At 38.5% G+C, this 19,127-nt stretch overlaps 2 long non-coding RNA genes across 15 annotated transcripts in view; one reads left to right on the top strand and one right to left on the bottom strand.

The window, feature by feature from the left end:
• Positions 1–17,981, bottom strand: part of LOC145507104 (uncharacterized) — a 228,230-nt gene extending 210,249 nt beyond the window's left edge. For all 14 annotated transcript variants that reach the window (XR_014054579.1, XR_014054581.1, XR_014054576.1 and 11 more), the window contains exon 1: positions 17,692–17,981. This is a non-coding gene — a long non-coding RNA (uncharacterized LOC145507104). The remainder of the gene's footprint in view (positions 1–17,691) is intronic.
• Positions 17,716–19,127, top strand: part of LOC145507106 (uncharacterized) — a 66,115-nt gene continuing 64,703 nt past the window's right edge. The window contains exon 1 of the long non-coding RNA XR_014054584.1: positions 17,716–18,145. This is a non-coding gene — a long non-coding RNA (uncharacterized LOC145507106). The remainder of the gene's footprint in view (positions 18,146–19,127) is intronic.

Genomic DNA, 19,127 nt, shown 5'->3' on the forward strand with positions numbered 1-19,127 from the left:
ATTCGGACAGCCACCATGGAGAATGGTACATAAGGTTTTTTTGTTTTTTTAAATTAAAAATAGAGCTACCATAAGACCCAGCAATCCCACTCCTGGGCATACACCCAGAGAAAAGCACATTTAAAAAAATACAGGCACCCAAATGTTCATTGCTACACTACTAACAATAGTTAAGATATGGAAGCAACCTAAATGTCCATTGACAGATGAATGGATAAAGAAGATATGGTACATATATACAATAGAATATTATTCAGTCATAAAAATGAATGAAATAATGTCATGCGCAGCTATATGGAGTGATCTAGAGATTATCATACTCAGTAAATCAGAGAAAGACAAATACCTTATGAAATCATTCATATGCATAATCTTAAAAATGATACAAATTAATCTACAAAACAAAAACAGACTTACAAACTTAGAAAACAAATTTAGGCTTACCAAAGGGGAAAGGTGGGGGGAGGGATAAATTAAGAGGTTGGGATTAACATGTACTCACCACTACACATAAAATAAACAATCAGCAAGGATCTATAGCACAGAGAACTATACTCAATATGCTAATAACCTATATGGGAAACAAATCTGAAAAAGAATATGTATCTGTATACATATGGCTAAATCACTTTGCTGTACACCTGAAACTGACACAATATTGTAAATCAAATATATTCTAAATATAAAATTTTAAAAATAAAATAAAAAAGGATTATTATCCCTGTTTTATAGGATTTTTTAGAGGATCTCAGATAATGTTTTTAAAAGAAAACATAATGATAACAAATACTTAAGTGGAACTTCTAGGATTTAAATCCAAGAGGCTCCTGAGACTATATATCCTTATAGGAAATATACTATTGATATATTAGTAAGCAAAAGACGGTGTTTGAGGGCTGCTATTATTAACTTTTACCATGTCTATCTATTGAATTTATCATGAATGCATTTTTTATTTTACTAAAAAGACTTTTATCTCTTTAAGAACAGGAACACTTTTTCTTTTCCTTTTATAGTATGTGTCTGCATAGGAGGCACTTTAATATTTGCTGAATAAGTGAATAAATGATTAAACCTATTACAGAGAGATTATTTACCTGATTAAAATCCCTGTTTTACCTCTCACTGCATCCTTCTTGGAAAAAATCATACAGTGCCTGATTCTTGTTCAAATATAAGTTCCCCCAAGAAAGGGAACTTCCTGTGGCTGCTGAGGAGAAGCTGAAACCCCAATCCTGATTGCAGCAAGCAGAGATTCAGAGAGAAAATAAGGTTCTGATGTCCACAACAAATTCAAGACTCTGGATGTGTTTGAAGCATAAACTGCTGAGCCAACAAACAATAAATGAAGCAAAAACTTGTTGCAAGTTGACTGCTGAAGGTTTTTTTTTTTTTTTTTTCTCACATTCAGTAACATCTAGAGCTGGCTGGCTATGACCTAATTGGACTAGCAGTGTGAAAGGACTTCTGTGCAATATTTAGCATTTCCAGTGACTTAGGCATTGAGGCTGGATATTTTGTTTCTTAAAAAACAGTTTCCTTTACCTTAACATACTTATCCCAATAATTCTGTCATCTCTGTTTTTCAACCAGAAAACCTCTCAGTTCTGGACATTGTCAGGCTATGTCTCTTACTCACTAAAGACAGACTTCCTTCTGTCTTTATTTGGGGACTTCCTTCTGATTTTTACTGGGGCCAAACTATAAAGTCGGGAAGACAGACCCAATCCTTTATGTGGGAAGTTAGAATAATAAGAATCCTGTCTCCTCTCTTAGTCTTGGAACAGTCTCAAACCCCACCATTACTTTGTCAACCTTTGCTCCAAGAGCCAGAGCAGTTTTCCACACTGTGCATTATGTAAATATATCACACATATTTTCTAAAACTGTGGTGTATTAATCAAGACAGTTACCTGTTTTTTCATGAAAATACCTACATCAATATATATTTTGCCTTTCAAGTTTTAAATGCCATTTTCATACAATTAAGTACAAAGATCTTGCATGTTAAGGTTATAAGAAAGTTTTTCCTTTTATACATTTTCAATCAACTTTATTGAGTTATACTTAATACAAAATATAATTCAACAGTTTAAAATGTACATTTCAATGATTTTAGACAAGTGCATATAATCATGAAACCATCACAACAATCACGAAACAGAATATTCCCATTACCTAAAGAGCTCTGTCATGATCTTTTGCACTCAAAACTCTTGCTGTCAATTCTGGCATCTAAAAACCACTAACATATTTTGAGACATTATATTTTTGCCTTTTGTAGAAATACAAATAAATGGAATCATATGGTAGTCTTTTGTATCTGACTTATTTCACTTAGTATAATGATTTTTATACTTATCTACATTTTTTTTTTATATCAATAGTGCACTCCTTGGGATTCTCAGGAGAGAGAGAGTGTGTGTGTGTATAAATGACAATTTGTTTATCCACTAACTACTAGGTAACAGACATTTGAGTTCTTTCGGTTTTGACTGTTATGAATGATGCTGCAATGGCTACATAAATATAAGTCTTTGTGTGATCATACATGTTTAATCTCTCTTGGGCAAGCAACTAATGGTAAGACTGAAGGTTCAATACAGTAGGTGAATGTTTAACTTTTTAAGAAACCATCCAATTGTTTTCAAAGTAAGTTGGAAATCCCTCCAAAAACATACGAGAGTTCAGGCTGCTCTACCACATCCTCACAACATTCCAAGATTTGGTACTGCCCATCTTGTTAAACCTAATTCATTACAGTGGATGTGTAGTATGTCACAGTGATTTCAATTTGCATTTTCTTAAGAATGAAATAAATATCTTTACATGTGCTTATATGTCATTCATATATCTTCTCTGCAAGTGTCTAGTCAAGTCTCTCTTGCCTATTTTTTAATTGGTTTGTCTCATTAAGTGTGAGAGTACTTTATATATTCCAGATACAAGCTATAGTTTTTTGTTTTGTAAATATTTTCTTACTCTCTTGGCTTACCTTTTCATTTTTTCATAGTATCTTTTGGAGAGCAAAGCTTTTGAACTTTGAAGAAATCCAATTCATCCATTTTTTTTTCTTTTTGATTAGTGCTTTTATATCCTATTTAAGAAATCTTTCCCTTACCAAAAGTCACATAGATTTTCCTCTTACGTTCTCTTCTACCAGTGTTAACAGTTTTAGCTGTTACATTTAGATCACTGATTCACTTTTGAGCTAATTATTTCATATATGGTACAAAGTAATGGTCTAGGTTTATATTTATACATCTGGATATCCAAATATTCCAACAATAATCTGGGCAGCATAGGTAATTTCTCTGCCATTCCCTGAGCTGGAACAATACCCTCTCCAATGAGATCTGAACTGCAGGTTTGAGGAGTGATTCCCCCCTCAAAGTTTATCTTTAATTAGGAAGTTTTCCTTAGCTCTTAGGGTGCTATCCAGAACTCCCTGTACATCATATATTTACTATTTTCTTGTGGCTTAGTATTTCTTTATACCAAACCAAAGCAATAGACTGAAATCAACCAAGAATCATACCTAATTTTGTTGGACTGTTTTTTCCTGATGAATTGACCCTTTTACCATTATGAAATATTCCTGAAATATTCCTCTAATTTTACTATCCAAGTCCATTTTTTATAACACGAACACAGCCAAGCCATACCATATTTCTTATGTGTAATGATTGCATGCTACATCTTCTTCAACTGCATTACTTTTAATTGTCATCCTTCAAGTGTTTCACTTATAAAAAGCACATATTTGGTTTACTTTCAAATACAGTTACCAATATGGTTAGTTTTAGTTTTATTTTCTATTTATGACATTTATTAGTTGTTATGGTCATTCCATTTTAATCTTTTCTCTCCTTTTCAATATTCTATGGATTGTATATTTTTTGGTATTTAGTACCTTCTCTACAGTCTTGTTAACTATAGCCTTTTGTGTTTTTTAAGTGATTTCTCAGGGTTTTCAATCTTTCATAATCTACTACTAGTTAATATCAAATCACTTCAGGCACAATGTAAGATCCTTACAACAGTATGCTATAATTACCTTTCTCTCATTACTTTTGCTATTCTTATATATTTTACTTCTAAACATGCTGTATATCTCACAATACACTGTTATTATTTTTGCTTTCATGAGACAATACTCTTGCTGCTGCTGCTGCTAAGTCGTGTCAGTCGTGTCCAACTCTGTGCGACCCCATAGACGGCAGACCACCAGGCTCCACCATCCCTGGGATTCTCCAGGCAAGAACACTGGAGTGGGTTGCCATTTCCTTCTCCAATGCATGAAAGTGAAAAGTGAAAGTGAAGTCGCTCAGTCGTGTCCGACTCTTAGCGACCACATGGACTGAAGTCTACCAGGCTCCTCTGTCCATGGGAGTTTCCAGGCAAGAGTACTGGAGTGGGTCACCAGTGCCTTCTCTGCAATACTCTTGAGAAATTAGGAAATGAAAAAATATATCTTCTCTATTTACCCACATATTTGTCATTATCAGTACTCTTTGTAGATGTGAATTTCCATGTTGTATCATTTTTCTCCACTCAGAGAAGCTTCCATTAATGATTCTAATAGTTCAGGTCTCCTGAAAATTAAATCCCTTCACTGTTTAACCAAAACTGTTTTTATTGCACCCTAATTTTCAGAAATACTTTCATTAGAACTGAAATTCTAGGTTGGCTCTTTTCCTAGCAATTTAAAGATCTCATTCCATTATCTGGCTTCCATCATTTCTGATGAGAAGTTATTAGTAAGTCTTTTGGTTCTTCTGCTATATTTGTTTTTTTCTCTGTTCTTAAGATCTTCCCTTTATCATTGGTTTTCAGCAATTTTATTGTGCATGCCTATCTGTATGTCTGTTTACAGTGCTTGGGGTCCACAAAGCATCTTTGACCTGTCAGCTTATATTTTTGACAAATGTGGAAAAAATTCTACTATTATTTTTTTTTAATATTCTTTCCCATGTCAATCTCTTTTCCTTCTAGCTCCCTAATTACAGATATGTTTAAGATACTTTAATATTTCCCACAAGTCACTAAAGGCTCTGTTCTCTTTTTCTGCTTGTCAACCTTTGTTTTTTTAAACTTTGGTTTATCAAGTTTCCAATGCAATGTCTTCAAATCCACTAATATGTTCTTCTGTAGTATCTAATGTGATAACAAGGCCATTAAGCAAATTTTCACTTTAGATATTGCTTTTACAGTTCTAAAATTTTCATTTGGTTCCTTTTGTTAATTGTCATTTCTCTATTGAGATTTTTATTGCATTCCTATTTATGATCAAAATTTTCTTTTAAATCCCTGTACTTATTTATAATAGATATTTAGTCTTTGTGTATTAATTCCATCAATTCTTTTTTTCTTTTCTTCTAGAGAGTGCTAGTTTCAACTCTGTTTGTGGATGTCTAAGGAATGACTACATCAGAAAGGGATAGCTAATGTCCATAAGGTATGTGCCAAATTCCCTACCAAATGTCTTGGGGCAGATGGCACTTACGTCTCCTATTTTTCTGCAGAAAGGAATGAAAGCTTAGATTACCACACAGGCCCTGATGCTCTCTCAGAAAGCTCCTTAGACCTAAACTTTGCTCCATTATGATGAGCTATAGAAACAATCATTAGTATTATTTTCCATCATTATACTTGACATAAATAGGAATAGGCTTTCTCTTGTCAAGCACTTAATTAGATCTGAAATCCTCCCAATGGCCTTGAAAGAAGGGTATCATTACCTGTACTTCTTAAAAAACTATCTCCTATCTCAGGCTCATAGAAGTTCCAAACATGCATGTTTGTCTCTAAATATTATGCATTTGGCATTAGGTAAACTGCCTCTTGTCTCTGGGTAGTGTGTCTATGAATGTTCACTTAAGACCCACTATATGCATTGAAACATGTATATTATCATATGTGAAATAGGTTGCTAGTCCAGGTTCAATGCATGAGGCAGGGTGCTCAGGGCTGGTGCACTGGGATGACCCTGAGGAATGGGATGGGGAGGGAGGTGGGAGGGAGGTTCAGGATGGGGAACATATGTACACCCATGGCTGACTCATGTCAGTGTATGGCAAAAACCACTACAATATTGTAAAGTAATTAGCCTCTAATTAAAATAAATAAAATTTTTTTAAAAAGGAAAAAAAAAAGACCCATTATATGACGTGCGTGAAAGTCTCTCAGTCATATCCGACACTTTGCAACCCCATGGACTGTAGCCCACTAGGCTTCTCTGTCCATGGAATTCTTCAGGCAAGAATATGGGAGTAGGTTGCCATTTCCTTCTCCAAGACCCACTATGTGGTCCTGATGTAATGCATGATCAATGTCTTTTATAAGCTTAGGTCTCCCTGGATCAGATGAGTAACACTGATTTCTGCTGGACTTGCCAGGCATCTTGTGTAAGCCACTCAATTGTTACATATATTTTTCTGATTCTATTTATGATAATAATCTCTCCTCTCAATTACTCTTTCTTATTTATTCAGAAAGTATACTGAAAGAAGGCGTGGACTCACAAGGCTCTCTACTTCTACATGGCACCCTTACAATCAAGAAGAAGAAAAAAAAAACTCCCTGAAGGTTTTATAATTCTAGACATAATTTATGCAGATATAAATGCAGAAGTCCACCTCTAATTAAGGAGAATAAAAGCTACCCAAAGTGCATTTGGTCTCTGATGTCAACAATTCTTTCTATACATTTCTATACAGCCATATAGCAACTTTAATGTAGGTCAATTATCCTACAGTCTTTCTTAATGGAAAAAGAAAATAAGTCCAGTTTCCCAGGCCATGAAATACATGTTTCTCTGGAAGTATTTCTTCAGAAAAGGGTCCTTCTCACCCAAGGCCTCCTATGGGATTCAATTCTTACATTGTCTTATAACATACACACATGCACCTGATTCAGTCCAACTAGATAACGCTCAAGGGCCCACTACCCAGAGTTCCAACTCCCCTAGAAAGGCTGTAAAACACACACATTTCAAACCATGCTCTTCTTGGCTATGAAATTTTCCCCACCAATATTTGAAAGATTTTTAAGAAATCCTTACACACATGAATCAGTTGATGCCTCAACCTTAGGAAGACCTGGAAGGTTGTAGGCTAGAGTCCATTCTGTAAGACTGGCTCTTGCTTTGCAGTGAGGTTAGGCCATTAGATATTCTAATGAGTGCCCAACTTGTACATTTCCATTCAAAATTAATTTGGCTGCCTTGCAACATCTGTGTTCTGCTGACTCCTATCTGTTCCCCAGACTGCAGGGCCAAACTCATCCATCATCACAGACAGACACTTGGAAGCCACCCCTTGCTGTTGCTTCAACATATCAAAGAATGAGTCATCTCAGGCAGGGAGATTCCTAGAGTGGCCTGCCCCAGGGGCTTCTTCTTAAAAGCCCTTCTCAGGTCCTCCACTTGCCTTTTGGGGTTGAATCTTAGGAAGACACCATCACAGCTGAGTCCTTGAAAGCACAGCAAATGGAGCATGCTGAAAGGTGGCTTTAAGGACGCATTATAGCCACCTGGAATCTGGAGACATTTCTGCCATAGTTCCCTACCCAAAATAGCAATTGGTGAAATTTAACCTGAGAACTGTTGTCGAAAACAAGTGTGAGTATTTTAGTTAATGGAAGCCATCCCAACTGTGGGTGTGGGTTCACCCCAAGGCCCAAGGGATTTGACGAACCTGGTATCCTGTGCTTCTGTCCTAAACTTCTCCCTGCTTGCTGAAAGAGTACTGCAGGTGAGCAGGAAGCTACTCTTGAGTGTGCAGTTAAGAAAGTCTCCCAAGAAGCTGAGAGAAACCCATAAGGACTAGCAGTCTTCAGTGTCAGAGACTTACACACTAGATACACAGACCCCAAGAAGGCTCTTTGCATAGGGAGAGAGGATTGGTTTGGGTAAAACTTGCTTGTGATGCCCAGATTCTCATAGAAAGAACCCTGACTGCTATCAATTATACATTCCATTGGCAGGACCCCCACCTCTGGTATAAGCAGCTATGAAATATATCCACGTGTGTAACACACAGACCAAGAGAAGAAATGCAACTGAAGATGATATAGGCAATTTGGATAGGTAGGAAGCTTCCTGACAACTAAGGTATTCAAGTCAAGGCTGGTAAACACTAGGATAAGAAAGTCATACAGAGGGTTCAAGCATCAAATGAGTCATTTTTTAATTTTTTTGCAGTGAATAGACAAACTTTATTTTTTTTAATTTATTTATTTTAGTTGGAGGCTAATTACTTTGCACATATCAATAACCTCAGATATGCGGATGACACCACCCTTATGGCAGAAAGTGAAGAAGAACTAAAGAGCCTCTTGATGAAGGTGAAGGAGGAGAGTGAAAAAGTTGGCTTAAAGCTCAACGTTCAGAAAACTAAGATCATGGCATCTGGTCCCATCACTACATGGGAAATAGATGGGGAAACAGTGGAAACAGTGTCAGACTTTATTTTTGGGGGCTCCAGAATCACTGCCGATGGTGACTGCAGCCATGAAATTAAAAGACGCTTACTCCTTGGAAGGAAGGTTATGGCCAACCTAGATAGCATATTTCAAAGCAGAGACATTACTTTGCCAACAAAAGTCTGTCTAGTCAAGGCTATGGTTTTTCCAGTGGTCATGTATGGATGTGAGAGTTGGACGGTGAAGAAAGCTGAGCGCCGCAGAATTGATGCTTTTGAACTGTGGTGTTGGAGAAGACTCTTGAGAGTCCCTTGGACTGCAAGGAGATCCAATCAATCCATCCTAAAAGAGATCAATCCTGGGTGTTCATTGGAAGGTCTGATGTTGAAGCTGAAACTCCAATACTTTGGCCACCTAATGCGAAGAGTTGACTCATTGGAAAAGACCCTAATGCTGGGTAGGATTGGGGGTGGGAGGAGAAGGGGACGACAGAGGATGAGATGGTTGGATGGCATCACCGACTCAATGGACATGGGTCTGGGTGAACTCCGGGAGTTGGTGATGGACAGAGAGGCCTGGTGTGCTGCAATTCATGGGGTCGCAAAGAGTTGGACACGACTGAGCGACTGAACTGAACTGAACTAAATTACTTTGCAATACTGTAGTGCTTTTTGGCATAGATTGACATGAATCAGCCATGGGTTTACATGTGTTCCCCATCCTGAACCCCCCTCCCACCTCCCTCCCCATGCCATCCCTCTGGGTCATCCCATTGCACCAGCTCTCAGCACTTGTCTCATGCATCGAACCTGGACTGGCGTTCTGTTTCACATATGATAATATGCATGTTTCAATTCTATTTTCTCAGATCATCCCACCCTCACCTTCTCCCACAGAGTCCATAAGACTGTTCTATGCAGCTGTGTCTCTTTTTCTGTCTCGCATATAGGGTTATTGTTACCATCTGAGTCATTTTTTAAAAGACTGTCTTTGTGGATCCTTCCAACTCAGATTCCATAGTCTACAAATTCTCCAATTAACAGCACATACCAAGCGACATATAATACCTGCAAATGTGTACATCAAACCATTTACAAATATATACCACCCATATGCCGTCTGCTTGCCTCAATATAAATGAGGCAATCTGCAATATAAACAAGCATAAAAGTCATTTGTACACTTTTACATAAATGAACTTGCTTGTGTACAAATGTGTGCACATAGACAGGCTAGGATGACAAAAGAGGCTGTAGAGACAATGTAATAGCTTGATCTGATAACTCCTAAAACTAAAATACAAAAAGTTAAGTTTACAACTCTTTTTTTTTCTTCATCTTGTCAATGTTGAACTAAATACATGAAGAATGTCTCCCAAATAAAACCCTTGGGAAAAAATGAGAGAAAACGTAGATGAAGACTATGAAAGGTTGGGTAAGTACAGGGCATGGAAGAGCATACTTTATTTCTCAGAAACATCACTGTACTTGTGAAAACACAGGAGGAGGAAGAGGAGGGGGCAAAGAGCAGGAAATTGTGTTCAGTCTCTCAGTCATGTCCGACTCTTTGCGACCCCATGGACTGCGGCATGCCAGGCTTCCCTGTCCTTCCCCGTCTCCCGGAGCTTGCTTGGAGGAAAGCCCTTCTTCAGTTACAACTGACTTTTACACAAGGTAAAGGTGTTGAGCAGCCTTATGGATATAAGCATACAAGCTTATCCAGTCTTCCAGTACATCTGCTTCTGCTAGCCACCAAGTGATTTAATGTCCAGTCCAGTCATTTTATTTACTGCCTCTTAACCTCTTTAAGTGGACCTCAGGGCTTTTGCACCAGCATGGATCAATGAAGGAGTATTCACTCCTCTCCTGCATCAGATGGAGAAGAAAGTTATGGGAAAGTGAAAAGCAAAGCAAATAGATAACACAATGAACAAAGCTTTAGTTTTCCTAGTATGACCTTGTTGAGAGAGCTAAGGAAAGCACCAAGATGTCCTTCTTACCTCTGAAAACTTTGGGGGCAATTAAATAAGGCAGAACTAATGGGGCAGACACTCTTGTGGACTATGCTACGCCTCCAAATCTGATTAGGAAGCATTATGCCAGCTGCCTCAGAGTTCTGTTTATTTCCTATGCTTGGAATGCAAGGAGATCAAACCAGCCAATCCTATAGAAAATCAACCCTGAATATTCATCAGAAGGACTGTTGCTGAACTGAAGCTCCCAATACTTTGGCCACCTGATGCAAGGAGCTAGTTCACTGGAAAAGACCCTGATGCTGGGAAAGATTGAAGGCAAAAGGAGAAGGCGGTTAAAGGGGATGAGATTGTTAGATAGCATCACTGATTCAACAGACATGAATTTGAGAAACTCTGAGAGATACTGGAGGACAGAGGAGCCTGGTGTACTGCATAACCATGGGGTTGTAAAGAGTCAGACATGACTTAGCAATCAAACAACAACTTTATGTTTTTATTTTTTTTAATTTTTTTAAATTAGTTTATTTATCTATTTTTTAACTTTAAAATATTGTATTTGTTTTGCCATACACACAACTTTAAAATGTGTTTTGTGAAGGGGCTAAAACGCCCATCAAATAGCCTTTACCTACTTTCATCTGTTAAGAGTGTTAGAAGCATATTTTAGAAACATACTCACCAATTACAAAACACAATTATATGAACTACTTTTACTGGTTATCATTCAACTTTAAAGTGGCTTTTTAAAGCCCTGGTTAGTATCAATATATTATACTGAATGAGCTTAAATGCAGTTGTAATGAGAGCACTGACACAATAAATTATTTAAGTCTCAATACCAGAATTCACTAATTATTTTTCTTCTAGCCAGATCTATACAGTGAATTAGGTCTGAATAACAAACAGGTTCACCACTGTCCCAAGTTATCTTAGATAATTGTATCAGGTATGCTGAATGACAAATATAATTAATGACCATAGTAATACCTACCATTCATTCCAGCAGGTACTCTAAAATTATCTCTAATTCTTATAACAATCTTGCAAATTTCTATTCCCATTTTACAGAGAAGGGTACTGAAACACAGACATGTAAAGTTCCTTGACCAAAGTTACATACCTTGTAAACTTTCTATATTACTATCATCATCTCCTACTAAAATTTCCTGAATAAAATCATAACCTAAATAGGATTTGTGTACACACACCATTAGGTAGAGATAGTGATCTAATATACAGCATAAGCTCTGACTTCATCACCCTTGGATAAGTTGAGGACCCATCAGCTGCACCATTATGGCTCAGCAGAAATGTAGATAAGGAGGTGGCAACACTTTGGCAGCTGAGACCTTTCCTAAAGCACTAAACATATATAAGGCAAAGTCCAAAGAGAAATACACTTAAGTTCTAAGATTAGGGTTTCATAGGCTCTGATGATCTTACAGATTCTTGAAAAATTCTCCTGAAGCAAGGAAGACCATAGGCTACCACCTCTCCAATCTATGAAGAGATATTAAGGTCCATATTGTCATGAAAGCTCACAGGCACACTTATCATGAAGTGTATAATTTGAGATTCAAGTTGATCCAAATGCTTAGTTATCTAAGACTTAGTTATTACACTTAAAGTATGGTCAGTAGATCAGCGGCCTCAGCATCACCTAGGAACTTACTAGAAATGCAGAAATCTTAAGGCCTATCCTGGACCCACTGAATCAGAACCTATATTTTAAAAAGATCTTCAGTTTATTTACAGGTACATTTAAGTTTAAGAAGCATTACTCTTAGAGGCACTACTATATGAAGAGCCTAAAATGCTGAATTCTGAACTAGCCAGGTTATCTGGCAGGAGAGTGCAGTTGAAATGGTTCTTATCATATAGGTATAGGAGCTGCTAAAAGGGAAAAAAGACATTTTTATTGAATTTAATCCCTGAAGAGTGTCCTGATTCACATTTTGTAAGGATCAACACATCTTTAAATAATCCAGGCATCAGAAGGTCTAAATTTTACCACCTAAATATAGTCTCAAAATGATTTGTAGAGTATTCATGGAAGGGCAATAAGTCTTGCTTCATTGGTCTCATGTCTGACCCTCAAGTTTCTGATTTTCTTGGGATTTAAATTTCATTAGCAGTGTTACAGTTAAAAATACATTCAGGTCTTTGCATGACCTTTTCTCAAAGAATATAAATTTACCCTAAGAAGTACAGAATCTAACCAGCACCAAGAAATCATGTTTTATGGATTAAAGTGATGTGATAGCTGCAAAACACCAAGAATCCATGTTGTATGGATTAAGTAAAGTGATGCGATAACTACAAGTTGAACAGGGCGGTACAAAGGTGAGCTCTTTCACAGAATCTACCTGTCTGTAAGTATGAACAGCTGTCAAAAACACTAAGGCCAGCCCAGTCATAGCACTAACCTAGGAATGACCATCTTGGGGACCCTTGATGAGGCAATGCAGAGATGATCATACAGAAGTAATTGTTCAGTCCTCTAACAGCTCACCAACTACAGGAGGTGAAATCACTCATCATATGAATCTTTTGAGAAAAAATGGTATAAGACAGTAAAAATCTTCATCACATTATAAAAAGATAAAAGTATGATGGGAAGACCAGCAGTAGGTAAAAAAGGGAGAGAAGTGAAGAGAAATAAAGGAGAGAAAGAAAGGAAGAGGAAGGAAGGAAGGAGAAAACAAAGGACTAAAGACACATGTGATTACTTTGAGCCAGATACTGTGGTGGGCCCTTCATTACATCTCAAATAACTACAGATGATACAATTGAGACCTACAGTTTTAATTATGTTCCCAAGGTCAAACAGCTAATGCGTCCTAGTAGATAAGGGCTACTGAATTCTAGTATTTTCACCTAAATTTGCAATAGTACCTTGACAGCATGGTTCTAAATGTATGCTGATTATAGAGTTACAGAAATCCTGCATCTTCAAACTGAAAAGAACCTTAGAGCAGAGCATTAAAAATACGAGGCTCCTAGAGTTCAAGTGACGAGTGGAATTAAAATGACCAACTGGTAGGGATGTGACTGAGACTGAGCAGTAGGCAGGCAGAAAAGAAAGAAAGCAAGAAAGAATCAGAGCTTTTCTAGAATGTATCACTTTGCACAGCAAGAGGTTATTTTGCAAAGAGCTTAATTGTCGAGCAACATGGTCACCACTCCGCGGGTCTGAGACAGTTTGCTCTGAAGTTCAAAACCCGGTTTCTGCATGATTGAAACCAACTTAGGATTTGCAAGTGTCCAAAACTTAGCCATTCCTAAAACTTCTCCAGAGGGAAATGGCTTAACCAAAGTCAAATATGACTTCCTGTTTTAAAGAAATAAGGCTTAAACTGCTTGTTTAAAAGGCTCACTGAATTTCTTGGCCAAGATATCACTTTAAAAAAAAAAAGACAATCTATTTTGATGATATAAGTGTAACTGAATCAGAACCATATGGATTGCATTCCCTCTTTTAAACTACACATGAATTAGAAATTAAGTGTTCATGCTCCTCGAAGTAATTAATGATTCAATTGATTAAATATGATACTGGCCTTAAGTACCATGTTGAGCTCACACTGGCTCCATTTTGCAGGAATCAAGATACTTGCTGAATCCCAGACTCAGCTCACACACATTCCTATTTATGTCTCATGCAAGTTTTCTTTTGTTTCCTCTAAACAAAACCTACTCTTTACTAAGAAGCATGGGCAGCCTACTCACAATGCAACTGTTGTTTAGTTGCTAAGTCGTGTCAGACTGTTTTGCGACCCCATGGACTGTAGCCTGCCAGGCTCCTCTGTCCATGGGGTTTTCCAGGCGAGAAAACAAGAAAAAAGCCCTGGAGTGGGCTGCCATTTCCTTTTCCATTACAATGCAATGCTTCTGCTCAAATCCCTTTTCTTTTAGGTGTGCCCTAAAAGGGGCAGTGGGGGGGAGCACAGACTTTCTGCTCCAACTGCTGATTGAGTTGAGTTCTGGCAATGAAGGCAGAAGGCTGGATCTTGGGAAACTTCAGGGAAGTGGGCACAGTATAACTAAAGTACCTCTCCGCTCTCTACCATGCATAGGGCTATGGTCCCTGGAAAATAATATTCTCAGCCAACCTGGCTTAATGTATTTCTCAATCACCTCCCAGCCAATCCAGCTCAGAATCTTCACACCTGGCTTCATACCTAGCTGATCTCACAGAAATGAAAAGTGAGCAATTCTCTTTCAGGGCCATTATTTGATATTTTGATCACTTCTTTTGATAAGGGTAACACTGTTTGCTGAACTCTGACCTCCTTGCCAGACACCACACAGAGCATTTTATCCACAACCACCCTGAAAGGTGAAATAGGTGTCATTAACCTCATTGACTAGATGAGGAAACTAAGACTTGAAGAAGTGGAGTCAGGTACTCATAGCCACACAGCTGGGAAGCAGCAGAGCTGTGATTTAGACCCAGTTTCAAAATGACTTGAAAGCCTGCTTCCCTCTCCTTTAGGCATTGTTACAAACTTACCTCAGCCTTCAGTCCTAAATGGCCACTAGTTCAAGTGCTTTCTCACTGTCATTAACTCATTTTAGAAGTACAAGGAGGAACAAAAAGATGGGCTTGGTCACTGTTGCACGTGTAGGACAACAGTCATCAATTTTTACAGAACACCCTGCCCAAATCCCACCCAAAGAATCAAGAGGCTACGGAAGTCATTCTTTTGGCAACCTCTCCAGCTTCTATAATTTCTGTGTATGATGCTTTCTGCAAAATTCACAATTTTGAAAGAAAACAAAGCCAAGATTTATGTATACATTATTGTATAGGTATAATATCTATCACTTCTAAAGGTTGTTCATTTGTAAATCCTTATTGAGATAATTAATACATGTTGAAATTTAATATAATTTTAGAATCTGATCTGTTTATAAATATGCTTTCAAAATTTACAATATCTCACAGTTCAGTTCAGTCGCTCAGTCGTGTCCAACTCTTTGCAATCCCATGGACTGCAGCATGCCAGGCCTCCCTGTCCATCACCAACTACCAGAGCTTGCTTAAGCTCATGTCCGTCAAGTTGGTGATGCCATCCAACCATCTCATCCTCTGTCATCCCCTTCTCCTCCTGCCTTCAATCTTTCCCAGCATCAGGGTCTTTTCAAATGAGTCAACTCTTCACATCAGGTGGCCCAAGTATTGGAGTTTCAGCTTCAACATCAGTCCTTCCAATGAACACTCAGGACTGATCTCATTTAGGATGGACTGGTTGGATCTCCTTACAGTCCAAGGGACTCTCAAGAGTCTTCTCCAACATCACAGTTCAAAAGCATCAATTCTTCTGTGCTCAGCTTTCTTAATAGTCCAACTCTCACATCAATACATGACTACTAGAAAAACCATAGCTTTGATTAGACGGACTTTTGTTGGCAAAGTAATGTCTTTTCTTTCTAATATGCTGTCTAGGTTGGTCATAGCTTTTCTTCCAAGGAGCAAGCATCTTTTAATTTCAAGACTGCAGTCACCATCTGCAGTGATTTTGGAGTCCAACTGGTCTACTACCTACATGCACATATACACATTACTATATTGAATCATTTCTCACAGGAAAACCACAATTTTTGTATAGTTCACTCCCACATAAAATAAACACATCCACAAAAACACAAGAAAACAATATGCAAAATCATAATACAGAAGAGATTTGCAAATATACTCACAAATCTGTTAAAAGTGGAAAAATTACATGCTCATTCACACTTGACTTTCTCCCTCTCTCCTTCCCTCCCCACCCTACTCTCTCTGATGCACACACACACACACATCAAAATATTCAAACAAAAAACTTTTTCAAATTGAAATACTGAGCAGGAGAAATGGGAATAAGAAGTCTCTATACAAACCAACTCTCTAATCACTCCAGACATGCTACAGTGGTCCCCATTTGTAATATTCAGGCTTTCATAAGGAAACACTGTTCAATCTAGACCTTAAAAAATCTTTCCCCAGTTCTTGAGCCTCCTACCTGTTCTCCAATATGATGTTTAGCCAAAGGAAAATCCTGCTTTTCTGCTGCTGCTGCTGCTACTGCTCTTCTCCCTCTTTTTTTTAGTGGTGATAGTTGGCAACCACAGAAAAGAAAATTCTGAGGGTACAGCTCTTAAATTCAAAAAAACTTCATCAAGTACCTTCTATAAAGCATGATATGGATATATAACTGAACCCTTTGGTGCTCAAAAAAAATTTAAGTAATGAATAAAGTAAAAGAGGAAGATTTCAGAGACGTTTCTGAGGTACAATTCACAGGTCTTAATTGCCTAAATAGATGGGCTGGGGTGGGTGGAGGAGGAAGATATTTCTACCTCTAAAGACTAATGTTTGATCGCTAAAGGAGAGTGAGAGACAGTCTGCATTGGAAAAAAGCAGATATTAAATTTCTGTGCATTTGAATTTGCATACTTGTGAGACATCCAGATGAAGGTTTGTATTGGTTGTCAAAGGTTCAGAACTTGGTAACAGTCAAAATGTATATATGTTCTCCCAGAAAAACCATGTAGAACAAGAAAATGAGGCCAAACTTGAATCCAGAGAGTAAACATTTCCCTTATTTTAGAAGGTTTAGGACTGAACTGTTAACTCTTGCTAGGCCCCAGGTGCAGCAATGTTTTTAACCACTCAGGCTAATTGTGTTCTACTAACAGGATACCACAAAAGGCAGCGCCAAAAAACCAGACTGAACCTGCTATGACTTGACCACAAGAACCACATATGAAAAGGTACCTCTGATTCCCCCCAGGCTAAGATCTCTGCCAAAAAGCAGGGACTTGTACTCTGCTAGCCACAATTTGTGGAGAAGGCAATGACACCCCACTCCAGTACTCTTGCCGGGAAAATCCCATGGACGGAGGAGCCTGGTAGGCTACAGTCCATGGGGTCGCTAAGAGTCAGATACGACTGAAGCGACTTAGCAGCAGCAGCAGTAGCAGCCACAATTTGTGCCTGGTGCAAAGGAGCCTGAGGCACCGCTCTTGGCCAGCTGCTCCTGGCCCTCTCTGCCCTCTTTCCCACTTTCTGGTGATGCATACTTTCCTCCCTTCCAGAAGGTGCCTTTAGAGCGTAAACTCCCCTTCTCCATTCTCTGACCATTGAATAAAATCCTGTCCCACTGACACGAAACTCAAGTTTCCTTACAGGCATCACAAACCTGTGCCCTAATTCCCTTGGAAACCCCTCCTGGGGCACTTCAATTCAGTATGAGCCCCAAGAAGAGGACCTTGAAGTCTAGCAAGTAATTTGGAAACAAACTTACCAGCTGGTATTCAGCATGCAGCCTGCAGTCACGGCTCGGGAGGCTCCCTGCTTTGAGAGTTAGAGGTCCACGCTTAAACACCATGAAGTTCTGATGGCTCCATAAACGAATTATTCATATGCAACGTCTGAGAAAGTTCCAATTCACACCTCCCTAAACCTTTAAAACGCTAGAGTGCATACACGGGGACCGTAAGAGACACTGCTTCTGATGGGAGACGCCCTCTGGCACCTCACTTGGCGCAACCGCGGGCCGAAGTAGTGAAGGCCGCAGCCCTACCGGAAATACCTGACTTCCCATGAGTCATAGTGTTCTACGTTCCCGGATGCAGAAAGGCTGAACCTGGCGGTTCCTAAATGCACATGTTTGCGTTTCCAGAATTTCTCAGTGCCTTATCCAGAGCAGGTGATGCAAGGAATTTTGAAACTTAAGAGAAGTTAAAGATCTATCTAAGGTAAGGCATATCTTAATGTATCTTGATACCATTAAAAACTGTTAAATGCGTAAAATTGGGGTCAGGATTGAATAAACCTGGACCACAAGGCTGGTTGTTTGGAGGAAGGGACTTGAAGTTTTCAGCAGCGCCTACCCCCCATATCTTTTCTGGCATGATGTCTGAAATCTCATTACAAATTTTTTGTTCGTGTATTTTTTTTTCTTATTAAAATTTAAATATCCCAAGGATGTGCTAACGTAGTGGTAACAAACAGAGCCACAAGATGTTAGAGGCCAGCTATTCCAATAGGTTTTTTTTCCCTTTATTTTCTTTCTTCTTTTAACTTTGGAATCCCTGTTCAAATTATAGCTTACTCCTGAAGTTCAAAGTGAATAAAGGAAAAAAGCAAAGCTGTTCTAGTTTGTAGCAAAAGCAAAACAAAATACCAGTGGTTTACTTGGAGTCCATTTTTAATAACCATTATTCTACTCCAACACTTCATATTAAAAGAAGCTCTTTTGTATAGCTCTCTTTACACTAGACTTGGATGGTATTAATGCTGCTTGTGGGGCTTCCCTGGTGGCTCTGCTGGTAAAGAATCCACCTGCAATGCAGGAGATCCCGGTTCGATTCCTGGGTGGGGAAGATCCCCTGGAGGAGGGCATGGCAACCCACTTCAGTATTTTTGCCTGGAGAATCCCCATGGACAGAGAGCCTGGTGGGCTACAGTCCGTGGATTCTCAGAGTCGAACACGACTGTGCGACTAAGTACAGCACAATGCTGCTGTGTTTCTACTCAGAATTGAAAATTGGAACCACCACACCTCAACTTCAAGCTTTGTTTCAGTTTGAAACCTAGGGGCTTGGATTCCTTATTTAATTCCCTTCCTTTTCCCCACCCCATTGCATTTCTTTGTTTTGTTAGTATAACATCTACTTCCTTCACTAGAACATGTCTTTATTATCTTTACCCCAATTTATTGATTTTTATATTTTTCAC

The sequence above is a fragment of the Giraffa tippelskirchi genome, chromosome 5, assembly GCF_054371585.1.
Source record: "Giraffa tippelskirchi isolate mGirTip1 chromosome 5, T2T-mGirTip1v1.2.pri, whole genome shotgun sequence".
Classification (NCBI taxonomy): Eukaryota; Metazoa; Chordata; class Mammalia; order Artiodactyla; family Giraffidae; genus Giraffa; species Giraffa tippelskirchi.